We start from the raw sequence: 27,538 nt of genomic DNA, 5'->3' as shown, positions 1-27,538 counted from the left end.
TGATATAATAGTACTTCGTTTTCACTCGTAAGCGAGAGATATTAAGTTCAATTTAGATGATTAGTTCAATGCTATAATATTATGTTGGGCCCATTCGTTGCCTAATTCCAATATGCTCATCACAATGTGTAGAATATCTTTGTACAAAAAGTTTAAACATTAGTAAAGTAAATTTGTGCAAATCGTGAACTGTACTAATGATATAGATATTTTCCTCTTCTCAACTGCTATTCCAAATGGTATTTAATAATGAGAAAAACTAACGAAAAGTTAAAAAAAACTTTAGTTTTAATGAAAAATGACAAATAAAGGTGTAGTGAACAGTACTAGGAATGTTTCGTGAAAACTCCCTTTATAATGACTCTATTATCAAATTCAAGGTATTTCAAGGTCTTTAATTCCTATAGGACCATTTCATTCCAACACTCACATTGTAACGACTTGTTCCCAATTTTACAGTTTATATACTTTTAATAAGTGAAGTTACAAAAAATGCCCTTTGAGGCAAAATGTTGACTTTTGTTGACTGCCGTGTCGTGTCACGTAAGATTCGTTTTCTTGGCGTATTCTTGTAGTATTCATCGCTACGGACGTGTGGGCACAAAAGGAATATAGTTTGGAGTTATAACGAAAAAGTTATTAACGAACGAAGTTAGGGACTAAATGGTCAATTAATTATTTCTAGAAGGCTCCATATTTTGAAGCAAAATCTGATTGAGCCACGTGTGTGGCCCAAATTAAAGGAAAGAAAGATGGGCAGTGGAGATGGAAGATAAAGGAGAGATATGGGAGGGAAGTCGGCCAATAAGGGAGAGAGAAGAAAGGAAGTGACCAATCAAAAACGGAAGAAGGGAGGAAAATGAGGGAAGGTGGGAATGAAGGGGAAATTGGGTTCCCCTTGACCTACGCCATCCAACCCGTTTTCTTCATATTTTCTTGTGGTTTTCCATCTGATTTCCGGCAAATTGGACCGATTTATCAAGCCCAATCATCATCCCGCTACTTTCCCTTCCATTTCCACCCACAATTAGGAAGAAATTGGTGGTATTTTGGGGGAAAATGGACGGTGGTCCGTGTGAGTGAATGGCAGCGATCCGCAAATTGTGAAGTTAACTCAGCAAATTACCACCACAAATAGACTCCCCTCAACCCCATGAACAAAGCCCAAGCAATTTTTAAGGCATTGGAGTGAGTTTGGAGGTCGAATCAAACACACCCAAATCTAAGGGTTTCGGCGGATTTTCGTGAAATTGGGGCTTTTCTCCGCCAAATTGGCCTTAGTCATAGGTATGAAAGTTGCTCCACTCACTGAGATCTTCATTTCTGTGAAGTTTGAGAATTTTTAGAAATAGTTGAATTTTTTGGCGAGTTATTCTTTTTTTTTTTACTTATTTATTTTATTTATTTATTTGTAGGAATTTTATGACACACCCCGATCCAGAGGACCCGGGCGTGCTGGCCGTCACGTGAGCGTGACGTAGCCATAAGTGCGAAACGGAATCAAAACAATAACATTCATACGAAGGAATTCAAACCAATTCAGACATAACAACCTAATAACATAACCAGACGAGTTATAAAGAAATCACAAGAGTTCAGAGCATAGGTTTAGTTGCAGTCAAGTAGGACTAAAGCGAAATACATCACCCTCGGGTGAGTCCTACATGTCAGGAGTTTGTCAGAATGCCGGAAAAGACCTCGAGAGCCACCAAACCGTTAACTAGAACCTGGAGGGGCGCAAAACAAAATGAGTGGGTCAGTAAAACAAGGATTTTTCCAAAACATTTCATTAAAATCATTTCTAACCCCTCACCGTAAAACCTGTATACTTTCCCAGAAAATAGTATATAAACATATATACATATCTATATCGTCAAAACTCAACTCATCATCGAACAACATAATATCTCAAATATGATATGCCATGCCCAAAAATAATATGAATGCATAGTAAGTCAACCGGAGACCCTAAAATGGTCCTGTACGGTTGATTCTAAAGCTCAATATCTCATCCAGCCGGAGTCACCAACTGTGACCTGTGCGGCCCTGCCGGAGCCACCAACTGTGACCTGTACGGCTAACCCTGCACGTCACTCGGAACTATATAAGGTAGTCTGTACGATGACAGGTGTATAATTACGCTCTAGTGCTTCTCACATCAATCAACTGTGCACATATCTAAAGTCACCCACCAGTCGGAACCCCTCTAATGGTCTGTACGACTGGCATGTCGGAACCCTCACATGGTCTGTACGACATCCACCTACTTGGATCCAAGGCGAGCGTGTGGTGTGGTGAATACTAATATAAGCACTAACACCTAGGGGCAGGTTATGAGCTTTCAACGAAATTTCAATATAAATAACTCAGCTGAATAATAATAAACTCACCTGTGCGTCCACCGCGTCAAATCACATATATACGCATCAAATATCAAATTAAATATTTCAACAATTTCATGCATGGCAATTAAATTCATAATTTTCATAAAACGCGTATTTTCTGGGAAAATAAATGTATATAGGTAAATACGAAATCAAAACTGCCCACTCACTGATATGTCGATGGGTCGTAACCCCCAAGACGTCCCTGGATGCGCTCGTCCTCGGGATAGGTGTCACCTATATGCGAAACAACTATAAAAACGTTAATTTTAAACATATCACCAACAATTCGAAATAACTTCTCATACGATGCTCAATTTGGGTATATGAATATACCACATCGACCTACTCGACATCACGAGCGTCGGAAAATTTTTAGAAAAATTTTTGGAGACCCCACGCGCCCCCACGCACCGCGCGTGGCACGGGTCTACGCGCCCCCACGCACCGCGCGTGGCAAGGGTCTACGCGCCCCTACGCGCATCATCTCCTACCTCGGCTCGCCGGACTGGTTTTTCCGGCGGCCGGATTCCGGCCAATTTTAAAACCTCTTGTTCTCCTTCATTTTTCACCCATTTTCTTCGTATTTTATATCAAATTGAAGCCCCAAACATGTAGAATCACGTTGGACTAGTTTTAGGGTCTAAAAACAACTAAATCTCACCTGGAATTTCCCAAGAAATTCGGCCAAAATAGAACCACGTGATCCCGACGTCCAATTCCTTCCAACGAAGCACTCCGAGCTTCCTTGGGACCTCACTAAGCTCACTATAAGCTTAGAATTCCCTGAAACACGACATTTTACAAGTGCATGAACAGTACCTCAAAAATGGAGGTTCGGGTTTCACGTGATTTCGAAGGTTTCACTTCCTAAAACTAGTACCAATGAACTCAGAATGATGAAAGGATGAAGATGCATACCTTATTTGCCTCGATCCGTCGAGTTTTGAAGGATTTTGGGTGTGTGTGTGGGTGTGAGATCGTGAGGGAGAGAGAGACAGGGAAGGCACGGGGGAAGGAGAGGGAAGGAGGGTCCTGTGTGGTCCCAATTGATCCACACCATCCATTTTTCAATCCTTAGTCAAAACAACAAAATCAACCTTTCAATATTTTATCCTACTTAAATAACATTTCCAATAGGTTAGGAAAATATGAATATCTAAAATATATCACCCACGCACCTTAGTAACGTCAAGGGCATTTCCGTCATTTCACATTCCCGTCAACAGTACCTCCGGGACGGGCTGTGACATTTTATATCTTTATTTCCTTCTCAACAAATAATTTTTTAATCGATAAAATGAATTTTTTATTTTAGATTAATAAAATAACTGCAAAATCCGATCCAATTTATTGTAATCGATTAGTTAACATGTTGGTTAAAATTTTTTTAATAGAGTAAAAACTATCGACAAAATTCTAGATAAGGAAGCCTTTGTTATGAAATTGAGCACAATTTTGAGGAATCATGCACCTTTTTTTCCGAGTTATAACGAAAAAATGCAGTTGGTTGTACCACCTGGGCAAATTCGTCGAATTTTGATATTATCGACCGATTTGTGCATATATCGCTCGCCACCGGCTGCAGCTCGTGGCCAATAGGCTGCCAATGGTATTTTACACTAAATTGATATATTGATTTCATATTTGATATCCATATGATGTGATTTGATTATTGTGAATCTACTTTGATTACGGTGTATTACTTGATAATTATATGAATCGACGATCGTTGGATTGTCACCAAAATTCAATACGTTATTGTACGTAATATTTGAGGATCATAGAAACTTACAGATCGGATCTTCCCGAATTGGAATTGTAAGTTCATAAAATAAAATGTTGACCGTCACTTGAATTTGCAATTGGCGGAGATCCAACCGTTGGATCGTAATGAAATTTTAGTATGTTATTCTAGAAGTATAATGTGTATCTTTGAAATTACGGATCGGAAATCTAAGATGTGGATCTTCCTGATCGAGTTACGTAGGGTTGTGGAACCTACCGTCAATCTTTGATTGACAGTTGACTTTTGGTCAATGGGTCTCAAATCATTCTAGAACGCCCTTAGGGATGTGTTTTACGTAAGTTAAATGTTTTATCGATAAGAATTCTGAGATGTGATTTGATAATTATTTTAGACGTCGATCGTTCGTGAAGCCTCGATATTCGTGCTAGGGAGTTGTAGGGCAGACTCCAGGTGAGTGGGCTTTTGGTTTTCTATATATACGTATATATGTTTTACATTTGCCCAGAAACTGATCTAAATGGAATTATGTTTTTAAGTGCCATGTCATACTTGCATTTCATTTTTGTATATGCATTAGTGTGTGTATGCATAATATTGTATGACGCTGCAGAGGCCAAGTAAGCTTCAAGTGAGTACTGTAGGATGATAGTGGTTGCATTGTTTATGGTTATACGTAGATGCATTTAGAGCTTATTATCCTGCACCGCGGTGTTAGTGCTCTCGCCCGAGGCGAACGCACAGCCTTCACGTGATCGTTCACCTCCCGCACCACACATTCACCTTGGATCCAAGTTTGGTGTCAACCTGTCGTACATACCACATTAGGTAGTTCCGACTCGTAGGTGACCAGCAATTCATCGCGCAGCCTTCACGTGATCGTAGCACTTGAGCGTACTTATTTACACCTAGCTTGTCGTACAGACCACAATAGGTGGTTCCTACTCATGTGCAGGAATTGGTTTATGAGCTATAGATTCCGCCGTACAGGTCATGTTAGGTGACTTTGACTGACATATCATTTTATATTGATTCACAACACCTGACTTACATATTTATTAATGAGATACTTGACATGGCACATACTTTGGTTTTCATTGCTCTCAAGCCTGATTTCTATATACGTATGTATTGTTATTTTCTAGGAAATCAGACGAGTTTTACAGTGAGTGGTTATTATGTTCAGAAAAGATAAGTTTGTTTTCAAACGTCTTGTTTTTGCCCACTCACTCTTGTTTTTCGCCCTTCCAGGTTTTAGCTGCTGAAAGTTCGTATCGACGAGGATTTTTGGCGAATCTCAGTATAGGTGGCTACCTCTGAGGGTATGATTTTTACCCACACTACTGTACTTTACTTATGCTCTGACGTTGCGTGTGAAATGAGTTCATTCCCGCTCACAGCGCACTCTTGTCTTTAGACATTATTAGGTTTAAATTTATTCATATTTTCCACATCACTATACTTTATGGCTTCGTCACCTTCCAGGTGTCGGCTAGCACAACTCCATTCGGAGTCATAGTGGACATTTCGGGTCGGGGTGTGTCACACATTGCATCTGTTAATCATTTTATAACATTATTGATTAGTATTGAATTTAAGGGTTTGACTTCCTAACGTTTATAACTTTATACAGGGTAAATTACATAAAACTACCTTAAATATTGGGTCAGTCACAGTTTCATACCTCATCTTTAAAAAATATCAATGTCATATCTCATCTTACTTATTTGTTACAATTTCATACCTTCCATCAGTTTGTATGTCAATTCTTCCGTTAAATAATGACGTAGCTTAAAAAATTAATAAAATATTAAAAAATGAATTAATTATTAAAAACTAAAAAAATAAAATCTTTTTTTTTTGCATGAGGACCCACCCCCTATCCTTCTCACTCTTTCTTCCCCCTCCCGTCTTCCTTAAACCCAAAACCAGATCCACCCCTGCATCAAACCCCAAAAGCTCAACTTCTTGTGCCTCATATTCGACTTTTGATGATCAACATCAACCTCATTGGTTGATTCCAAAGCTGCATTTTTGTAAACAGGTTCAGAGCCAATCCCAACGCCATCGCCCTCATCCGCACGCTCATCATCTTCAACAGACTTCAACTTCGAATTCGAACCCATCAAACTCATCAATTCTTTCTCTGTAATCAGCAGCTTGGCCCTATAGAACAACTCTGAAGTGGCAAAGGAGACTCTCGTATTTGATCCCAACTTCAGCATCAACTTCCGCCGTTGCAGATTGATCGAAACTCAGCCGTTTGAAGCTTCGCCACCGCTGCGAATTGTAATTGTTTTTTGTCTGAGCTGAGCTGCCTGAACTCCTATCCCAGCTCTCTTCCACAACCGAAACCATCGGGGTCAGCCTTAGGTGGGGGGCTCTCAGACCCAAATACTTGTCCCAAGAAGCTTGAGGCTCGTCCAATGACATCTGACCCGAATCGGGATTCGTATTGCACGATCTTCTCCCTAATATGTACTTTCCTATTTCGGACTGGGTCTCCCTCCTCTTCTCCGCCACGAAACCCTCTTTCTCAGCCTTCTTTGTCTTCTGCTTCCGCCGCCATTGATTTACCTTTTTGCTCAAAACCGACGTTGTACCCCAAAACCAGATCCACCCTCACCCGTTCTTTCCCCTCCCGTCTTCCCCAAACCCAAAACTCAAAACCTCGCTGAAGCGCTGTGTTTGGATTAAAACTTGAACTTTGGGCTCAAAGAAGGAGCTGGCCCAAAGAGAGGCCTCGAAGGATAGATGGCCAAAGCCCGGCCGAAGCCTAGAAAGCAGAAAAAGGCCATTTCCGACTTGGTGCAGGCCATGTGAACCACTTGCTCACCTACTTTGAAACCAAGTGGTATAGACCAGCCAACTCATCAGCCCAAAAGCACTTTACAGTGGCAGTACAAGTAAATAGCTGATGAGTCACTACCCTTCAAGATGCATTCGGGCAGGATTACTGCTACAAGAGGCCAAGCCAAATTGTCTATAAAAGAAGAAAGAGAAATAAGAGATAAAGACACTCAATCAAACAAACAAATACAAGCACAAACTCTGCTCAAAGCCAGATTTGCTTTCAAACGAAGCTGTAGTCAGCCCAAGCCTTCATCCCTCTCGGGATCAACTTTCACCTAAACCTTTTGTAATAGCTCTGCTACCTCGTCTAAAAAACTTGTTGTAGTATCGATTTCTCTCTGTAAACTCATCTCCTTACCCCTATTTCTAAGCTTTCAGATCCCTTGATAAACCACAAAGATAGGAACCTGCAAGACGATCAGCTTTGTCTGACAAGGTTAAACCTTGCCCAACCCTCTTTGTTTCTGTCTTTTCATTCATTAAACTAGCAGTATGTTGTATACTTCCAGTTGTATTCAAGTTATTTCTAGTAAGATGACGATTAAAAGATACTTTCAGTTCTTGAATCCGATTTGAATATGTTTTCACAGTTCAAACCAGATATAAGTTCTAAGCTTTCGGGCATGTGAGTTTTGATCATTTGAAAGTCATTGGCCTCAAGGCATAAAAAAGAACCTTATGTAGACTTAACCCATCCACGACAGTCTTTGATAAACAAGAAGTCCGAAGTTACTTGGGGTGCAAGTAATCGACTTATTCCTTAGTTTTGTCTCTATTATATTATGATTATCATAGAACGTTTGAGTATAAAATGAATTCTAATATGAAGCATCAAGGCCTACATCTAAGGCCCCACAAAGGCACCTATTTGGATTCATTCTGCTCTTCGGGCTAGAACGTTTGAGTACAGAATTAATTATGATAGGAAGCCTCAAGGCCTACATCTAAGGCCCCACAAAGGCACCTATTTGGGTTATTTCTGCTCTTCGGGCACGATGATCAGAAGTATAACAGTCATAATACTGTGTGCAACAATGGAAGAAACAATATATGTTCGAGTACTGGATTAGTTATTGACTGGAAGCCTCAAGGCCTACACCTAAGACCCCACAAAGGCACCTGTCATAATTAACACGGTCTCTCGGGCATATATACAAATGAAACTCAACATTCGTTTTACATCTGCCATGCTGAAGATGGCAGTGACACGCCTGAACACTTAAAAGTTAATCTTGATTGTGAGCCTCAAGGCCTACACCTAAGGCCCCACAAAGGCACCTCTCAAAGTTAACTCTGTCATTCTCTTTCAGCCTTGCCCGATAAGCCCGCCAGTAAAGCAGAAGCCCGACAAAAAGCATCAACCGACGCCAACCTCTCGGGGAGCTATGTGCTCGTCGGTTAGGGAACATCCCTAGCGGAAATTCTAGCCACGAACACGCTGGGCTAGCTGTTTTTGCGCCATCGCTGCTTGGTACGGTGGCCTGCGATGGGGTTTATTGTCCAGGTCCCACAAGATGACGACATTCTTCTGGTTCAACATGTATATGTCTTGCTTGTTTTGCACCATGTCGATTTCGGAGCTTGCGGATGACTTGATGACGGCGCGGCGGCAATTCGTGGTGGTTTAAGTGACGGCGATGATGATGATGATGGAGAAATGGGTGGATCTAGTTTTGGGTTTGGGGAAGACGGGAGGGGGAATAAAGGATGAGGGGGATAAGGGGTGGGTCCCCATGTAAAAAAATATATATTAAATGATTTTATTTTTTTAGTTTTTAATACTTTATTCATTTTTTAAGCCATGTTACTATGTAACAAAAGAATTGACAGACAAACTGACGGAAGGTATGAAATTGTAAGAAATTCGTAAGATGAGGTATGTTTGTACCATACTTGACCAATCCCGAAACTACCGAGCACCGGCCAACGCTATACTGTCAAGGACCCAGGAGGCCAATCACTACTCGACACGTGTCAAGATTAGAAGCCAATCAGAGCGCAGCACGTGTCGACATCAAGAACCAATCACAACATGACACATGTCAATGTGACAAAGCTACAAGTTTTTCTATAAATAGGGGTCATTCCCCCACAATATTGCCTAATGCCATTTGTGTTAAATCATTCACAAGAACTCACTAAATTGAGAGCTTGATCCTTTGTACTTGTGTAAGCCCTTCACTACTAATAAGAACTCCTCTACTCCGTGGACGTAGCCAATCTGGGTGAACCACGTACATCATGTGTGTGCTTCTCTGTCTCTATTCATTTACGTACTTATCCTCACTAGTGACCGAAGCAACCAAGCGAAGGTCACAAAACCTGACACTTTCTGTTGTACCAAAGTCTTCGCTGATTTTATGCATCAACATTTGGCGCCGTCTGTGGGAAGCGACACTTATTCCTACTCTCTTCAGCTGTGTCAAGCTGGTTTCTATCATTCGTACACTTTCTTTTGCTCAGGCATCCCTCTCCAACATGGGAAGCGAAGGAAGCCACAGCACACAGAATGACACCCCCCTTGCACATAGTGCGAAACAACGAAAGAAGGAAGGAAAACGAGTTCTTCTTCAAGCTAAAGTCGATGAGTTGGAAGCTCAGAACAACAAGATAGCAATGAGGAATGAGGTCCTCCAGGAGCAATATGAGAAGCTCTTCGAGACACTCCACGAAGCTAGGCAAGCTCAGACACGCGAGCTTGTTGCCCCCGTGGAAGTCAACCATCAACTGGGTGCCCTCCAACATGGAGGGTCACATGCATTCGACATAGATATCCCTGATAGGGAACAGATTACCCCTCGACTTGATAATCAACATGAGGCTTTTCTTAACCCAGTTGCTTCGACCCGAACCATGAGAAGTGGAGGGAGACACCTCTTTGCTGAAGGGGCAGAAGGATCGAAAGCCGTCTTTCACGATTGTCGGGATTTCCTGAAGCAACGTCGAGAGAATTCCATCCATATAAGCTCAAAGATTAATGACCCAAGGATTTCTGAGAGACTCGGTCCCCTGCCACGGCCCAAGCCGGCCACCAATTTGGGGAAGGGGCAACAAGTCCTAGAGAGACATGAGGGTACAGGGGACTCAGAGGTGTTCCGACAGACATACCCTGGAAGCCAGTACAGCGAGTCCAGGGAAAAATCACATGCCCTTGATCAAACCTTCCTAATTCCAAGAGGAGATGGAGATTTACGAAAGAAAGCTCCAGTGGCACATAACTCCGCTCAGGACCCCCTTGTCCTACAACTTCTTGAGGAAGTAAACAAGTTGAAGGTTGAACGTCAGGCTGAAATACCTAACTGGAACCAACCCAGGCCTGGCCCTCTTACAAGGAGGATCCTCAACACCCCCCTTCAAGCAAAGACAAAGCAGAAGCTTGGCTTGCAACTTTATACTGGAAAAGAGGACCCGATTGAGCACCTTAACCTCTTTGAGTCCACCATGGCATACCGGATGCACACCGACGAAGAGCGATGTCTTCTCTTCCCCTCCACCCTCTCTGGCGGAGCTCTAAATTGGTATTGTCGTCTTACACCTGAGACGGTAGACTCATTTGAGGAATTGAGGAAACTATTTGTTTCCCAACACATTTTCCAAACCGATCGCTTGCACTCTGCAGATGACCTGTACACTATCCGCCAGAAGCCAGACGAGTCATTACGTATGTATGCTGGCCGCTTCAGCCATGAATACTCCCGGTGTGCCGAGGCAGACGACAAGACTGCCCTCAAAGCCTTCACGGCAGGCCTACGTGATTGTTTCTTTAAATACATGATCAATGCCAATACTTGGAAGACTTACTCTGAGGTGATGGCGCAGGCTTATAACCATGCCTCCGCCGAGGCAAAGACATATCAGGAGAAACCCCCTACAACCATCCTTTATCAACAAGTGGGAGGTGGAAGCCAGACTCACCTAAATGAGAAGACCTCGACTTTCCAAACAGCAGTGGCACCTCCCCATGCCTTGCATAATGCTTCACCGAATCAACAGACATATCAATTTCAAGGCAAGAGGAAGGATTTCCATCCTCACCACTCTCCTTTCAGTAAAAAGAGTAAGGGACACTATCCCGATAACCAAGGGTATCGCCACAATAACGCTCGCCCCCAGGCAGTCAATGCAGTGGGTCAAACCCGAGTCAAGATACCCCCTACCCCAAGGTATGAGACATACACGCCCTTAAATGCCACATGCGCGGCCATTTACCCAGCATAGCTCACCTGATACCAAAGCCAAAGCCGAGGCACCCAGATTACACGCCTTCGAATAACGCAGGCATGTTTTGTTGCTACCATGAGCATAACGGCCATGATAGCGAGAAATGTATCATCCTCCGTGATCGTATTGAAGCTTTGGCACGAGAAGGAAAAATTGATCAATTCCTTCTTCACCCTCAAAGGGATAACCGTAACCAACGCCAGGTGAATGTCATATATTCCATAAGCGGTGGCACACCCATATCTGAATCTTCCAATAGGGCCATGAAAAACAGTGAACGAATTCTGAGGCCTGGTCACCGAGTGTTTCACGTGGAAGACATCAGGGGAGGGAAGTATCAAAAGCCTAACTGGGATCCGATATGTTTCTACCCTGAGGAAGAAAGAGGCATCATTTACCCTCATAACGACCCATTGATCGTGGAGGCTCACATAGCCAACTTTGATGTTCGACGAATCCTCGTAGACACAGGGGCTTCGGTCAATATCATGTTTGCCGAAGCTTTCAGGGCACTCAGTGTAGCTGAACACTTGCTCGATCGCTCGATTTCTCCTCTGATAAGCTTCTCCGGTGATATCGTGCAACCCTTAGGGAGCATACATTTACCCTTTACTATTGGTACAGGCCCTTACACGGCTACCATTACCACTAACTTCCTAGTGGTTGACTGCCCAACGGCATACAATGTCATCTTTGGGCGCACAGGCATCAATGATCTCAAGGCTATGGTATCCACGCATATGCTGTTGATGAAATTTCCAACCCCCCATGGCAACGGCTACATTAGAGGAGATCAGCTTAGTGCACGATCATGTTACAACACTTCAGTTAAGCAACAACACTTGCCCGGACCCAAGGAAACCCTGTCTGTACATGACCAAGTCACAAAGACCAGCCTAGATGAAGCAAACTTGGATCTTCCTGATAGCAACAATCAACCCGATGATCCTCGAGATGACTCTTTCACCCAGCAAGCCCAACCTGCTGAAGAGTTGGAGAAGGTACCTATCTCAAGAGATCATCCAGACCGCATGGTGAATATTGGCACCACATTGTCACCACCCCTTCGGTTAGCATTGATATCTTTTTTGAAAGAGAACACTGAAGTCTTCGCCTGGTCATACGAGGACATGCCAGGCATCTCTCCCGATGTCATCTGTCATCGTTTGAGTATTGACCCCAAGATCAAGCCGGTGAGACAGAAGCGAAGATCTTATGACGCTGAACGATACGAGGCAATGAAAGCAGAAGTTGAAAAACTCAAAGGCATAGGCTTTGTCCGCGAAGTCAATTACTCGACATGGGTAACAAATGTGGTCCTTGTTAGGAAAAATCCGACCAAAGAAAGTCTTTCGCTTCAAAAGGTCTTGTGGAGGATGTGTGTTGACTACACCGACCTAAACAAAGGGTGTCCGAAAGATAGTTTCCCTCTTCCTCTTATTGACAGGCTTATAGACTCTACGGCAGGGTGTGAGCTCTTGAGCTTTATGGACGCTTATTCAGGATACAACCAAATCCTCATGAACCCCTCAGACCAAGAACACACGGCCTTCACTACTGACAGGGGACTATATTGCTATAAAGTCATGCCTTTCGGCCTAAAGAATGCAGGAGCAACTTATCAGAGACTGGTCAATTCAATGTTCCCTTTACAAATTGGGAAGAACATGGAAGTTTACGTTGATGATATGCTAGTCAAAAGCAAACATGCTGACCAACACATCACCAACCTATCTGAAACTTTCACCATTCTAAAGAGGTATCGAATGAGGTTGAACCCCAACAAATGTGCCTTCGGCGTGGGCTCTGGCAAATTCTTAGGCTTCATGATTAGCCAACGAGGCATTGAAGCTAACCCTGAAAAGATCAAAGCAATCCTCGACATGAAAGAGCCAATAACTTCAAAAGACATCTAAAGCCTTACTGGAAAGGTGGCAGCCTTAACCAGATTCATCTCTAAGGCCACAGACAGATGTGCTCCTTTCTTCAAAGCACTCAAGGGAAATAAGAAGTACATTACATGGACGGAGGAATGTGCCAAGGCATTCAGGAACCTCAAAGAGTACATGAGCAAAGCCCCTCTGCTCTCCAAACCAGAAGTTGGTGACACTCTCATCATCTATCTATCGGTTTCGGCTTCAGCAGTCAGTTCTGTTCTTATTCGAATGGACAGTGGTGTCGAACGGCCCGTCTACTACGCTAGCAAGGCCCTACAAGATGCGGAGACACGATACTCCAACATTTAGAAATTAGCTCTAGCATTGGTCATGTCTGCTCGGAAACTTCGCCCTTATTTCCAAGCACACGCCATCATCGTGCTTACCAATCACCCTCTTCGACAGATACTCCAGAGTCCTGACACGTCTGGACGAATGATCAAATGGGCGATAGCATTGGGTGAGTTTGACATCTCCTACCAACCAAAACCAGCCGAAAAAGGTCAGGCAGTAGCAGATTTCATCGCCGACTTCACATATCCTGTTGACATTGCTTCTACACCTGAAGCAGTAGCTTCATTACCATCGGAAGCTCAGAAAGTAGAATCAACGACCTCAGCATGGAGTCTGTATGTTGATGGCTCATCCAACCAACAGGGCTGTGGAGCGGGACTAGTCTTGACTACACCCGACAAAGTAGCAATGGAGTATGCTCTTCGTTTCAAATTCAAGGCATCAAACAATGAGGCCGAGTATGAAGCCCTTCTAGCAGGATTACGTTTGGCCAAACACCTCGGGTTAAACAAATTGATATTTTCAGTGACTCCCAATTAGTGGTCAACCAGGTTACCAACAACTTTGATGCTAAGGACAGCTCCATGGCAGCATATCTTGCGCAAACACAACTTTTGCTCAAGCACTTCCACTACCAGATCACCCAAGTTCCTCGAGCGGCAAACAGTCATGCAGACGCCCTGGCTCGCCTCGCCTCAGCTGTGGAAGACAAGATTGGAAGAAAAATTCATGTCGAACTGTTGGCAACACCAAGCACCATGGCCGCAGAAGTATGCAACTTACAACAGGGGGATAGTTGGATCACCCCGATCTATAATTTCCTTGCTCATGGCACCCTCCCAAATGATAAAGTCCAGGCTAAGCAAATTCGATACAAGTCTACCCGCTACCTGATCATCAATGATCAACTCTATAAGCGAGGTTTTAGCCTGCCATACTTAAGGTGTCTTACGCCTGCCGAGGCGGAAATCGTCCTTCGGGAAATACATGAGGGAGTCTGTGGAGATCATGCTGGATCTCGGTCCCTAGCACACAAGACTTTTCGCCAAGGATATTACTGGCCAACACTCCACCAGGATGCCATCAAAGTATCCCGCTCATGTGACAAATGTCAACGATATGCAACTATTCCTCATTCCCCTCCAGAGCCTCTTACTCCTATGATCAGCCCTTGGCCCTTCGCCCAGTGGGGACTTGATTTGATCGGCCCAATGCCGGCAGGGAAGGGCAAAGTCTGTTACGCAGTCGTTGCAGTGGACTACTTCACAAAGTGGGCCGAAGTAGAACCCTTGGCAACCATTACTGAGGCAAAGATAGAAGACTTCGTGTGGAAGAACATCCTTTGTAGATTCGGCATTCCCAATGCGATAGTCACTGACAATGGGCGACAGTTTGACAACAAGAAGTTCAGGTTGTTCTGCTCTAAGTTCAACATCAACTTATGCTTTGCCTCTCCAGCTCATCCCCAGTCTAATGGACAAGTTGAGGCCATCAACAAAATAATCAAGCGCACTTTGAAAACCAGCTTGGACAAAGCTAAAGGTTGTTGGCCAGAATTTGTACCCCAAGTTCTTTGGTCATATCGCACTTCATATCGGACTTTAACAGGAAAAACTCCATTCTCACTTGCCTTTGGCACAGAGGCGGTTGTCCCTGTTGAGCTCGAGCAAGCAACATTCCGAGTCCAGAACTACATTCAAAGTGAAAATGACAAACAACTCACCCTCAACTTGGATTTAGTCGAGGAACACAGAAACCAAGCTCACTTGAGGAATGTCGCCTACAAGCAGCGCATCTCCAACTATTATGACTCTAGGGTCAAGCCTCGGTCTTTCAAAATAGGAGACTGGGTCTTAAAGAAAAGATTACTCTGCGACAGAGTCCCGAGTGAAGGCACACTTAGTCCAAACTGGGATGGACCGTATGAAGTCATTGGCATCAGTCGCCCTGGCTCTTACACACTTAGAAGCTCCGATGGCAAGACCCTTGGCCATCCATGGAACGCTGATCACTTGAAGTACTACTACAAATATACTCACGATGTACAAGTGTTGAGCTATAGCCGTTCGGCATCCTATGTAATGAAGGCCATTTGGCAATGAATTCAATAAAGAGGTAATTTAGCCAACTCAGCCCTCACTCTTTTACATTCCTAGCAATGGAACACTCAAGTGTTGAAACCTCAAAGCAGATATATCCAACACGAAACAAAATCTAAGTATGTGTCGACAAGACTATACAAAGAAAGGAACAACCAAACAATGGCTTATATCCAAACAATAGATCTATTCCTACATAGCCAAACATGCATTAATAATAGTGCAAACACTCATAAACACCTAAAATCCAAAACTCTCAAGCTTATAACATGGGCACATGTTATACACACATCAGACTACTACATCCAGAATACATGCAGATAGTAAAGACACTGCTATTCATTCTCATCTGAAGCCGAACCCCTGGCAGTATCACTCCGCGTCCTACCATCATCCTCTGCATCCCCAAGATCCTCTTCACCATGCTGAGTCTGTGCATCAGCACTACCTTCATTATCAGACTCATCTTCGCTGCTAGGATCAACAGCAAGGACAAATGTCTCGCCCTTTCGATGATGCTCATCTATATCTTCGTGGTATTTTCGAAGAATGCTCCCATCATCATAACGATCAAGGACGGCCATCCATTTCCTTTTTCAAAGCGAGCTTCTTGAGCACAGTAGGGTTTAATTGCAAGATGAAAGGTCGAAGAACTTAAGTATTCTTGCACAGCAGCCTCCCTTTCAGTTGGAATGCTCTTCTCCAGTTCAGAAATCTCAACTAAGGCACCAGCCAATTCTCCCCTAACCTTGGATACCTCCAAGGTAGCCACCTCCAACTGTTTTTTAGTTGCCTCAAACAATTTCTTAAGCTTTAGGTTCTCACCATTTCGCCTTTTCAAGCTCTCCATGGTTTCGTCCTTCAGTTGGAGAGCCTGAGTCAAAAGTCCCTTATTCCTTCGGGCCTCGTCCACAAGCTGCTTATTCTCCTTCAGTTTTGCCTTGTACCGCTCAACCTCTTGCAGTGTGTCGTGATACTCGGCCATGACCTGCATGGCAAGACGATCATCACTACCTAAATAATGATAATAAAGAGGAAAAAGTAAGGAAATGACAAAGTAACACTCACATATGAAGACAGCTTCAACATCCGGTCGCAATCCGATTCATCCTTAGCTAAGGGCTCTCCGAGCTCATCGAAGGCGAATCGACGCCCTGCTAAGCAATTGTTGATATCCCCAAAATCCTTTGGCCGCGTGGCAACCCTCAAGTCCTTCCACGGGACACTGCCAGCTCTTTCCTTGCCTTTCCCCTCATGGCGGGAACCAGGATCACTTTCCTGGACAGTGTGCTCCATAGTAAGAGGAGGAGGCAACAGTCGGCTCCCTTCTCCTGCAACTACGGCAGCAGCATTTTCAACGGTCTCGACTCCAGTCTTCCTAAAGGCAAGCCCCTTAAGGACCCCATCTTGGGACTTAGGTCTAACGGATGGTTCCCCTCGGAACTTATGAATTTTCTTATGCGGTAGGATGTCTTCCGAAGGAACTAACACTGGTGCTTTCCTTTTATTGGTGCTAGTCTCTGTTTTCTTGCTTACCTTCTCCACTGCATAAGGAAAATCAAAATAAGAAATACAACTTTCCAAATAAAGTAAGGAAAAGAGCAAAGTTTACATGAAGGATACAACTTACTCGATCGTCCCTGGCTCTCGGAAACTAAGGGTTGGAAACCGTACCGACGAAATAAGGGTCGTAGCTTGCTTAAGTGTCTATCCTCTTTGGGCACCCTCAACACCTTCTCTATGTCAGATAGCTCCTGCCCAAACAGTTTGATGGTGCCCCGCGTCACTACATGAAGCAAAGTGTTAGAAGCAAGAAAAGACCACAACAAATAGCAAATAGTACGAACGGTTGATACGTTACAACCTACAGTCTGGAAGTGAGTAAGCACACGTCGCTCAGGCGTGACACCCTTATCATACTCCCAATCATTATACAGAAAGCACCAACGGTTTTTCCATGTGTAGTATGCCTTTTTCTTACCATACACAATACGCTCTCTCTCACTCCGACATGCACACTCGGCATAACCAGTGCATGATTTTGCTGGGCGCATCTTGTAACAGTAACGCCACTGATGGAAGGAAGGCTCACACAACCCACACTCCATCCAAATGATATAAAATCCAATCAAAGTATCCCAGAAACCAGGATTGAGTTGCCCAGGTGCATATCCGATCAAAGATAACATCTTTTGCAACCACGAATGTAAAGGTAGTCTCACCCCTAAAGTCAGTAATATCTGGGTGTAGAACATAACATGACCCTGGGGAGGCTCAGAAGGCCATTCTTCATCATGTACCAAACGTATCCCTACACTACGAGGGATATTACATGACTGCCTTAGCGCCTCAACCTGCTTCTCATTATCTAACAAGTTATTCTTTAGATGGTCTGCTGTGAACTCAGAGCGAACTATGGGTATGGCATCAAAAACAACCCCCTCACCCAACGCCATGGAGGAAGAACTAGCAATAGCTAAAGTTTGACGGTTGGGAAGATCATCCAATGTTTCTCTAGTACAGAACTCTAACAAAGACCCTGAAGACTCTGACATTGCAGACTCAGACTTAGAGCTAAAGCTAGAAGAGCCCTCATCACTAGAACTTCCAGGCTCTGACATCTACAATAAGAAGAAACAAATTCTATCACTACATGCATGATCAAAACATAAGGAAGTTCCTATATTACCCACATGAAGATGGTGCAAAGCGATGTCGGAACCCTTCTCAATCAGAAAGCAATCCGTCTTCCACAGTCACTACAAAACAAGCAAATGAAGACCGTGTCAAGCGCAATAAAAAAAAAAAAAAAAAAAAAAACAGCTTCATCCGAAAAGCTTAACCCGAAAAGCTTAACCATCAAAGCTTCACCTAGAAAGCTTCACCCAAAAAAAAAAAAAAAACAAAAAACTTCACCTCCAAAAAGCTTCACCCAAAAAGCTTCACCTAAAAAAGCTTCACCCACAAAGCTTCACCTAAAAAGCTTCACCATCAAAGCTTCACCTAGAAAGCTTCATCTACAAAGCTTCACCTAAAAAAGCTTCACCTAGAAAGCTCCCTCTACATACTTTCACCATCCAAGCTTCACCATCAAAGCTTCACCTAGAAAGCTTCATCTACAAAGCTTCACCATCAAAGCTTCACCTAGAAAGCTTCAACACCAAAGCTTCACCTACAAAGCTTCAACACAAAACCTTGCTCCAAATAAACAAATTTTGTTCACAAAACCCAAGATGCCCTTGAACTTGTACAAAAACACTTGGGTAAACATAAACATTTTTTGTTTTACACCCACAAGGGCCCAAAATTTTCCTTCTTATTTATTCACTTATATATGTTCCCAAACATATTATAATAGATCCAACAACAAGCCAAAGTCCCAAGTTTCATAATGGACAAAAGTACAAGCAATTCATCAATAATGAAGGTGCTACAAAAATTGGAATCTGCCCCAAAATAGAAATCCAACCCAAGAGACTTTTTCTCTCTCTCCCTCTTCCGCCTCCTTTCATCTATCAAATTTCTGCAACCTCTGCTCTTCTCCAATGGAGCTGAATTTTGGACACCCTATAGTTCTTGAGCATATGAACAACTTTCAAGAAGGAACCATTTCTGTTTGAGCGACGGAAATTAAGGTGTTGAAGCTCCAAACATGACAGTCGGATTCTTGCAGATTTCGAAGCTGCTGTGATGTTTCGAAGATCTGGAAATATTTAACCATTAGTTCATTCTGAATTTTTGATATGTTATGAAAGAGACGATGAGGAACAACTTCAATGAAGAAAGCATGCTGATCTGAGCAATAGAAAATAGAGTTTCAAAGCTCACAACAAATCTGACGGGTTGACAGACAAATGATAAACAGTCACTCATCATACCTGGATTTCTGGAGTTATACTGCTCCGAGGGATCTCAAATTTGGATATGTTGTAGTTCACAAGCTGAGGAACAACTTCAATGAAGAAAGCATGCTGATCTGAGCAAGAGAAAATAGAGTTTCAAAGCTCACAACAAATCTGACGGGTTGACAGACAAATGATAAACAGTCACTCATCATACCTGGATTTCTGGAGTTATACTGCTCCGAGGGACCTCAAATTTGGATATGTTGTAGTTCACAAGTTAAGGAACAACTTCGATGAAGAAAGTATGTTGATCTAAGCAAGAGAAAATGGAGTTTTTGAAGCTCACAACAAGTCTGACGCGTTGATATACAAATGACGAACAATCACTCATCATACCTGAATTTCTGGAGTTGTACTGCTCCGATGGATCTCCAATTCGGATATGTTGTAGTTCACGAGCTAAGGAACAACTTTCATGAAGATGGTTTTGCGATTTGAGCCACAGAAAATGGTGTTATATTGAAGAGCTACCACTCCCTCTACGTAGACACCCTCCTTGGTTTACCTAGCTCCAACACCCACATTTCCTTCAACAAGACTGCAGCAAATCAGATTGTGAGGAAAGATGGCAATCTGTCCAGCCAAAAAGGAAAGGCAAAGCAAAAGAAAATTAAACACATTGATGGCATATTATGAAAGAAGAAAAGGAAAAGTAGTACATGATGATGAAGTGTGGGAACAACATCATGACAAATGATGATGAGTCATGCTTTCCCCCCTCCTTGGATTCGGCTGAAAACATCCCCCTATTTGGATTCAGCTGAAAACATCCCACTCAATCGAAAAAAAAAAAAAAAAAAAAAAAAAAAGGCCTAGGCCTCCACTTCTTTGGGCCTAACACATCTTCATAACAAAAAAACAATATATGAAGAAAGAGCCCTGGGTTACCACTTCGAAAATAAACAAGTGAAGTTTTCCTACTCATGACATTGACTACTAGCTAGACACCTCATTCGGCAACTCTCTTCGCCTGAAGACTTGGGGGACTCCCACCATATGCTACTGCACCTTGATACTCGGCAGTCTCACAACCACTCAGTGACTTGGATTTTTCAAGTCTCCAACCGAGAAGTTTTCCTCACTCGGGAAATTAAGGGAACACTACCTCAAACTACATGCTTCACTCACAAAGCTTCAACAATACAGGTTTCAACAAAAGCAAAAATTCAAAGAACTTTATGAAGAAGGCTTTGGTGTATTTAACACAATATGTTGAAATGAAGCAAAGCTTATTTATTAATATTTTCGATAAGCCACAAATATGTACATATACATGAGTCAAAATAAACAAACAAAAGGGAGCCTTCACAAAGGTTGCTTAGGGGAAGTCTCAGCAGTCGGTAGAGCCCCAGAAAGAGAAAGCACCGGAGGGTGGTTATCCGGAGCCTCAGTACTTGACAAAACCCCAGAAGGAGGAGGCATTGGAGGTTCATCATTTGAAGCTTCATTACCAGGTACAGCCCCAGAGGACGAAGGCAATAAATGCCTTTGGAACAAACCCACAAACCGCTGATGATCAAGTAAAACCTTACCATCAGATTCCTTCATCTGGTCAAGCTTCCTCTTCATGTTTGTAGCATAGTCATGGGCGAGCCGGTGCAACTGCTTATTCTCATGCTTGAGCCCTCTAATCTCCTGTTTGAGACTCATCACTTCAGCAGCCAATGATTCAACTTGGCGGGTTCTAGCAAATAGGCGTTGGGCCATATTAGACACAGAACCTGCACACTGAACACTAAGAGCCAGAGAGTCCTTAACAGCCAACTCATCAGACCGTTTGGAAAGTAGTCTGTTATCTTTGGGAGTGAGAAGGTTCCTGGCCACCACTGCAGCGATCATATCATTCTTCATCACAGAATCCACAACGGTAAGAGGACCAGTAGGGGATATGAAGGATGGGCGCCATATGTTGTCTGGAGAAGGTGTGGTTGTCTCTTCTCCAAGGTTCAAGTCAAAACGACGGTCGGAGGGTCCGGACATTTTCAAATGTGTTGAAGAAGGAAGAGGTCAGACAAATCAAGATCTTAGAAGTGCAAGAAATGAGCTTCTACTGGTAGAGATTCAAGTGTGTTGTGGAACTTAATGCCAGCCTCTATAAAAATCTGCACTCGACGGAGCTTCAGAAATCGAAGAGGCGTTTGCTTTCTCAAAAGCTGGGCTGCTCAGAGACCACGAGGGCCGATCTCAGAAATCGAAGAGGCGTTTGTTTTCTCAAAAGCTGGGCTGCTCAGAGACCACGAGGGCCGATCTCAGAAATCGAATAAGCACCTGCTTTTTCAGCCTCGTCAGCACCTGTCACATGCACAATCAGCTTTGCGGAAATTACGGGCAATCTGTCGAAGATTTCTGGTGAAGTAGAAAGCACGTGAATCTTACTGTTCAATCACCGCTCTCCATATGCACCATCAACTCCTCGGGTACCACATATAACTTTGTCAAAGATCTCTGACAAAGTTTAGGCACGAGAATTTCGAAGTTCCAGCTACCCTACTATTACCCATAAGGGTAAAGGAACAGCACCACTGCTTGACAACTGGAAAGTCCCTATGTGTGTCGACCTCCGTGTTTTGCGGCAAGACAGGTTGGCAAGAACGTCCAACCTTTACTCACATTCGAGAAAAGACTCCCAACATAATTACTTTCTCAAAAACCGGAGTAGCACCGCTTTCCGAATCTCGAGAGTCAAATCCTCGACGGGATTGCTTGTTCGAAAACCGAAGAGGCACAACTCTCAGAACTTCGAGAGCCAGATTTCCTTAGATAAAGCTTGTCTGTAATCTTCACACGTAATATCAGCTTTCCAGATACCACATACCACTTTTTCAAAGTGCTCTGACAAAATTAAAACACGTGAAGCTGGCAGCTCCCACTACATTGTTGTGACCAAGAAGGGTAAAGGAATAGCATTACTACTTGTTATTGGGAAATCCCTATATACATTGACCTCCCTCCTCAACGGACAGGCAAACCTGCAAAAATGCTCAACCCTTTCTCGCATTCGAAAAGGCACCCTCAACATAACCTCTCGAAATACTCAGCTTTATTTCCCCCCGATAATACCTCAGCAAATAAGCCACACTAAGAACAAGAGTATCTCATATCATCAGGGTCGAAAGCAAGAGTATCCCATATCATGCTTTCTCCCTGTCTTTGTCTTTGTCCTTGTCCACACCTGCAGGACAATGAGAAAGAGAGCAGTCAGTCGGAACCTGAAATCAAACCTCCAATTTGGAACTGACTGCCTGGAGCCTTTGCCTGGTTGCTTACTTAGCATTGCTCTCGAGTACTCATCCTCAACTGCTGTCAAGGTCACGAATTCCACCGGCAAATACCTCATGACAGTTGATCAGATATTGGCTCTTTACACTGAAGCTGCCAAGCGTGGATGAGTCACTATGAAGGAATGTTCTGAAGGACCATTTAAATGCAAAGGTTGCACACCACTTCTGCCATGCAAAAGATTGAAGCAGAAGGTTCAACGATGAGCTAAAACAGATCACTACAGCACGACACCTTTCCATACCACATTCATTATTCCGTCAACAGCAAAAGTATCCCATATCATCAAGGTCGAACGTACTCTAGATTTGATGGACTTGTTTTGACCCTCAAATTTTTGAGTCGGCCTTATACTCTGAAGGGCACCAGAAAACCCTCCAGCACAGTTCAAGAATAAGCCTGTGGAAAGTTACTTCTTCAAAAGCAAAAGTATCTCATATCATCTCTTATCCATTTGCTTCTCCTTATCCTGACAGTTGAATGAGAGACAAGGAGAAGGAGAACAATCAACCGGAAGCCGAAGTCAAACCTCTGATCCTGGGTTGCTTACTTGGAAGTTTGACTGCTTACCTTGTCTGTCACCTCTTTCGGCAGATCTCCTAGCTCGGCGACTTGGGGGACTCCTACTATAGGGTTTGTATCACACTTGACTAAGCCCGAAACTACAACTAAGCTTCAAGTGAAATTGATACATTACCTTGTGCGTCAACATCAGCTAAATACACCATTCCCGGATGGAGGAAAGGTACTTCCAGAGAAGGGCAGATGAAGATCAGACCACACTTCGGTACTTAGAAGTTTCGTGATTACTCAAGGGATTGGATCTTGCAAGTCCCCAACCGAGGAGTTTCCCTCACTCGGGAACTTAGGGGAGCACTGTTTGTACCATACTTGACCAATCCCGAAACTACCGAGCACCGGCCAACGCTATACTGTCAAGGACCCAGGAGGCCAATCACTACTCGACACGTGTCAAGATTAGAAGCCAATCAGAGCGCAGCACGTGTCGACATCAAGAACCAATCACAACATGACACATGTCAATGTGACAAAGCTACAAGTTTTTCTATAAATAGGGGTCATTCCCCCACAATATTGCCTAATGCCATTTGTGTTAAATCATTCACAAGAACTCACTAAATTGAGAGCTTGATCCTTTGTACTTGTGTAAGCCCTTCACTACTAATAAGAACTCCTCTACTCCGTGGACGTAGCCAATCTGGGTGAACCACGTACATCATGTGTGTGCTTCTCTGTCTCTATTCATTTACGTACTTATCCTCACTAGTGACCGAAGCAACCAAGCGAAGGTCACAAAACCTGACACTTTCTGTTGTACCAAAGTCTTCGCTGATTTTGTGCATCAACAAGGTATAACATTGACATTTTTTAAAGATAGAGTATGAAACTGTGATTGGCCTAATAGTTGATGTAGTTTTATATAATTTACCCCTTTATATATATACTTGTTAGTCTCTATTGACAAGAATGAAGATTACAATCATCTCCTCGTCTTTCTTCTTCTATCCTTTTGATCCATTATTCTTGGAAGCTTTATTATATTTTTCACTCCCTCCACACCAAAGGAAATAATCGAATTGTTCACTCGATTCAAGTATTGCGAGTGTACGCATACAAGGATCATAGGTTGTTGTATTTTGAAGAGTATGACGCTATAACTTGCTACACCGGGACATTGTCTTCGAGGGGTAAAATCTACTCTTAAGGACCGCGATTATACACCTCAACCTAAAATCTTGTTCTAATCAAAACATCAATAAAGATCGGTTTCTACCCTATAAAAGATAAGTATTTTATCTTATTTAGTAAATAAATTATGATGATAAAATTTGATATACTAATATTTATCTTATATGATTTATTGTTTAAAAAGTAGCATGCATCTAATCAATATTTTCAACAAAAATATCACTTGGAATAAAACATTTGTCCCATACATTCGAAATATAATTAAAAAAAACAATCCTTTTAAAAGAATATGATGAGGATGAGCAACATCTCAATTCAAATCACCAAATACAAATCAAGTCGAACCAAAATTCGATCAATTCATCATCCCCAAATGGCTGGAATAGAAGAACTTAGAAAAAAGCTCACACTTTGTCCGATTGCGAAAAGGGCTTCTCCGCCGGCGGCTCTTCCTTGGAGCTCGACCCTTGCGATTCCTACACAGTAAGCACTTTTGGCTTTTTTTGCAATCCGAATAATCAAATTTTGAACTTTGGGTTTCTGGAAATTGTGGAAATTTGATTTCTGGGTTTTGGGTTGAAGCTATCGGACAGGTGTGTACAACATCAACGAGCTCGGATTGCAGAAATGCACGACCTTGGCGGTGGATGACAGCGCCTAGTAGACCTACCGGTGTGCCACTGAGGATATGAGGGTGTTTGGGCAATTGGCAGCGGCGCCAGCAGCGTTGTGCACAGAGCTATCCACATTCCCACTTATCGGATTCTAGCGCTAAAGAAGATCAACATTTTCGAAAAGGTATCATATGTCACCTTTTCGGATAATTCTGTTATTGTTACGTTTTTTTTTTTTTTTTTTTTTTTTTTTTTTTTGTTGTGAAATGGGATCATAGTATTGATTAGTAGTAATTTTATTTATTTCTCGTGTAATTTCCAAATTTAGGAACTTTATGCTAGTGATTAGTGACGGGAAAGGAAATGCTGCGGAAAAAACCCCATAAATTTTGAGTGTGGGAATTGAAACAGAGCGTTGTTTGTTGCATGATAGGAGAAGAGGCAACAGCTGCTTACTGAGATACTGACACTGCGAACCACCTTGTTACTAAGGTCTTGTAGAATTTCATGGCGCATTCTATACACCGGATTCTGGTCAAATAAGCATAGCTTTAGAGTATATCGTTGGAGGATCATTGGCGGATACTGACACGGTTCGTGATACTTGTTGCATCTTTGAACTTTGGTTTAATCGTCATGATTCATCACTGATTTCTTAAGTGCATTCATTTCCACTACTGGTGGCGTTTCCCTTCATGTTACATTTGACACATAGATATTAAAAGTGGTCTTTTGGTATTAACAAATCTAGCAATGTATTTACGAGTTTGCGACATTTGTTGGGACTGTCACTTACACGTCGCTTGAGCGAATTCGAAATGAGAATTATTCTTATCCAGCTCATATTTGGAGCCTTGGTCTTGCTCTCTTTGAGTGTGGTACTGGAGAATTTTCATATACAGCTAATGAAGGACCCGTCAATCTTATGCTGCATTCATATCCTTACCAATGCCTACATCCGCCGTTGTTTTGCAACTGAGGAAGATCTTGGATGATCCATCACCTACACCTTCAAAACACAAATTTTCATCAGAATTCCGCTCATTTATTGAAGCCTGCCCGCAAAAGGATGCAGATGATCGTATTAGCCACAGATTTCAATCTGGGAGATGGTAGCTTGACATCAACATTGTTTAACTAGTATTCTTCTTCTGCAGATACTTTCACACCCCTTCATCACAAAGTACGAGGATTCCCAAGTGGACTTAGGAGCATTTGTCTGAAGCGTTTTTGATCCAACACAGAGGATGAAGGACTTGGCAGATGTGAGTACTTGACACTTGCATTATCTTTAAACCAACAAAATTGTGCTAAAAACCACTTATAAATGCCGAGTCTAGATATGATCTCTAACAATTTGTGAGTCAAATATGTGACAGTCCACGTAGTTCAATTGGTCCTAATGATTAGAGAGGCAATTATTGGTTGATGGATAAGATTGACTAGTCATAAATACGGTGAGTTAGGCCAATTGGATAAGGTACGTGTCCAGACCCTTGCACCGAGTTCGAATCACCTTCAAGTTGATTTTTAGACATGTATCAATTGGGTAACGTGATTTCTAGTACTAATGTCTCTAACATATGCTTTTGTACTTAACTCCCTTCACGTAACAATGATAATTTTGCTCAATTTTTGTAGTCTTGTTCTTTCTTTGGTGTCAATGGGATAATAATCATCATTTACGACCCGTCTTTCTTCTTTTCCCGTCATTTGATTTGTTAGTAATTATAGAATGCCTGTACTAAACATTATAATTATATTGAAAGTCTTCATATCCATTTCCGTTACATAGAAAATGAATTCAATTCGTGTTTCAGTTACCTATTTGCCATACTTTTGTATTGTAATCAAGCTTGCAGAGGATCCAAATCCGTTCATAAAACATGAAACTAAGTCGAGAAAAATGTAATATATTGCGTGGAAAACATTATGGATTAACCTGTGTAATGTATTGCAGAGGATCCAAATGGCTGGATTACAAAAGCTAAGAAAAAAGCTCTTTCCTTTTGGTTGGATTTTGAATTTCCACGAATTGTGGAAACTGAATTTTGGTTTGGGCGATCGGATAGAGGAACAGTGAAACTGCTGATCAGATTGTACGCAGTGTACAACATCAACGAGCATGGCTGCGAGAACATCTTGGGTAACCTCCGCCCCCAACACTAACGTGTTTTATTGCAGAAGATAACACATTTGGGGAAAGTGTCCGTTGAGGTCAGAAACCTTGGGCAAAATATATGCACAGAAAACAATTACGAATGTTACAAGAAGGGATGTGCTATCCACACACCCTTTTTTATTTCTCACACATTTCTTATTAATTTCTGTCATTTGATATTCTTCAATTCATTCGATCTAATGGCTAGAAATTAAGAGAGTGTGTGAGAAGTAAAAATGAGTGTGTGGATAGTATACCCATAGAAAAAAAAGCCAAAAGGGTTCAATAACTACCACATTTATCAACAAGTCTAAAAACAGCAGAATTTAGCCAA

The 27,538-nt window shown here is 42.5% G+C and overlaps 2 long non-coding RNA genes across 2 annotated transcripts; one reads left to right on the top strand and one right to left on the bottom strand.

Moving 5' to 3' along the window:
* Positions 1-18,833: 18,833 nt before the first annotated feature.
* Positions 18,834-20,007, bottom strand: LOC139193783 (uncharacterized). The gene is made up of 4 exons (XR_011578263.1): positions 19,777-20,007; positions 19,595-19,692; positions 19,414-19,511; positions 18,834-19,238 (listed from the first exon to the last, which is right to left on the bottom strand). It is a non-coding gene; the product is annotated as an uncharacterized lncRNA (long non-coding RNA).
* A 4,711-nt stretch (positions 20,008-24,718) lies between these two features.
* LOC103444661 (uncharacterized) lies at positions 24,719-27,395 on the top strand. Its single transcript, XR_011578265.1, has 4 exons — positions 24,719-24,912; positions 25,012-25,227; positions 26,201-26,308; positions 27,004-27,395. It is a non-coding gene; the product is annotated as an uncharacterized lncRNA (long non-coding RNA).
* Positions 27,396-27,538: the final 143 nt, after the last annotated feature.

This window comes from Malus domestica, chromosome 17, assembly GCF_042453785.1.
Source record: "Malus domestica chromosome 17, GDT2T_hap1".
Lineage (NCBI taxonomy): Eukaryota > Viridiplantae > Streptophyta > Magnoliopsida > Rosales > Rosaceae > Malus > Malus domestica.
Note: the sequence above shows the minus strand (reverse complement) of the source record. Positions and strands in the feature narration are given on the sequence as shown.